General features: G+C 48.5%; 1 long non-coding RNA gene across 5 annotated transcripts in view; it reads left to right on the forward strand.

Annotated features, from left to right (window-relative positions):
* The first annotated feature begins 116 nt into the window (after positions 1–116).
* The window catches only part of LOC104842976, a 10,212-nt gene continuing 8,557 nt past the window's right edge, over positions 117–1,771 (forward strand). For all 5 annotated transcript variants that reach the window (XR_775518.1, XR_775515.1, XR_775519.1 and 2 more), the window contains exon 1: positions 117–317. This is a non-coding gene — a long non-coding RNA (uncharacterized LOC104842976). The remainder of the gene's footprint in view (positions 318–1,771) is intronic.

The raw sequence follows: 1,771 nt of genomic DNA on the forward strand, positions 1-1,771 counted from the left end.
CTGCCTCCCGCTGCAGGCAAGAGAGAGCCTGCCTCTCTGGGTGTGGGAGGATCCCGCCTCGTAGTCCACAGCAGGTCAGACCACCAACGTGCACCACAGGCTCTGTAAGCATCACCAACAGCGCGGTACGGCCATATAGTGTGCGAGGCTACGTGTCTAAGAAGCCTCGTCTTATGAGAGCTGTGATACATCCATGTATTCTTTTAGGTGGAGGACAGTCAGGCGATAGGAGTTACAGAAGAGGAAGGGAGGAGAGAAGGAGAAAGAAATGTCTGAACTGGCAAAGGGTTCTGGCAGTGCCGAGAGCAAGAGCTGTGGTGAGTCCCAGTCCCTCCCTGCCCCTCTCCTGGTCCTTTTTTTCCCAAGCTGCTGTGATATTTTTTTTTTTTTTTTCGCTTCCCTGTACCTCTCCTCTTCTGCCTATTCTCTTGTCCCGCTCCTTCTTCCTCTCTCCCTTTATTTGTTGTTTGACTGCTCCCTTTTTTTTTTTTTCTCTCTCTCTGGGTTCTTGTCCTGCTCCCTCTCCCTCCTTTTTTTCCATCCTCTGTCTCTCTCCTGCAGCCCATAGGTGTGGTTTTTTCCTTTTCCATCTGTCCTGGTTTCAGCTGGGATAGTTAATTGTCTTCCTAGAAGCTGGTATAGTGCTATGTTTTTGAGTTTGGTATGAGAACAATGTTGATGACACACTGATGTTTTCAGTTGTTGCTAAGTAATGTTTAGTCTAAAGTCAAGGATTTTTCATCTTCTGATGCCCAGCCAACAAGAAGGCTGGAGGGGCACAAGAGGTTGGGAGGGGGGACAGGCAGGGCAGCTGACCCAAAGTGGCCAACAGGGTATCCCATACCATGTGACATCCTGCCCAGTATATAAACTGGGGGGGAGTGGGGCCGGGGGAATCGCCGCTCAGGGGCTAACTGGGCGTCGGTTGGTGGGTGGTGAGCAATCGCATTGTGCATCACTTGTATATTCCAATCCTTTTATTATTACTATTGTCATTTTATTAGTGTTATCATTATTAGTTTCTTCTCTTCTGTTCTATTAAACCATTCTTATCTCAACCCACAAGTTTTACTTCTTTTTCCTGATTCTAGCCCCCATCCCGCGGGGTGCGGGGGAGTGAGTGAGCAGCTGTGTGGTACTTAGTTGCTGGCTGGGGTTAAACCACGACACCATCTGTTTGTCCTGATCTGCATCCGTCTCTTTTTTCCCCACAATTTCTCTGGCCTGTTCTTTGGCATTCTTTTCCTCTCTATGCCTGTACATGCTGCTCTGTCCCTGCCTTCCTATCTCTGTCTCCTTCCTTCTTTTTTTCTCTTTGTCCCTTTGTCTTGCTCACTGTTGCTGGGTTTTTTTGTTTGTTTGGTTGGTTGGGTTTTTTTAATTTATTTTGTATTTCACTGTCCCTGTCCTCCTTCCTGTTCATCTCTTACTCTCTGTGACCCTTTGTGCTGCTTCCTGCCCCTTTTTTATTCACCCTCGCTCTCTCTGCAGGGCTCCTAATATCCGTCTCTCTTTCTCCAACCCCCTATGGTTCTCACGGTCTCTGTCTTTCTCTGTCTCTTGTCATTATTCTTGTCTGTCGCTCTGTCTTGCTTCCTGTCCCGTCGTTTCTTGCTGTGTCCCTTTGTCCTGCTCCCTGCCCATATTCATATTCCTCTCTGTCCTGTTGACCATCCCAGTTTTTTATCTCCGTCCTGTCGCTGTCCTGATTCTTCTTTCTCTGCCCAGGTCCCTGCCCCTCCTCCTGTCTCTTTTCCTCTGTCCCTGCTGC

This window comes from Haliaeetus leucocephalus, unplaced genomic scaffold (genome assembly GCF_000737465.1).
Source record: "Haliaeetus leucocephalus isolate CR32 unplaced genomic scaffold, Haliaeetus_leucocephalus-4.0 Scaffold110, whole genome shotgun sequence".
Taxonomy (NCBI): domain Eukaryota; kingdom Metazoa; phylum Chordata; class Aves; order Accipitriformes; family Accipitridae; genus Haliaeetus; species Haliaeetus leucocephalus.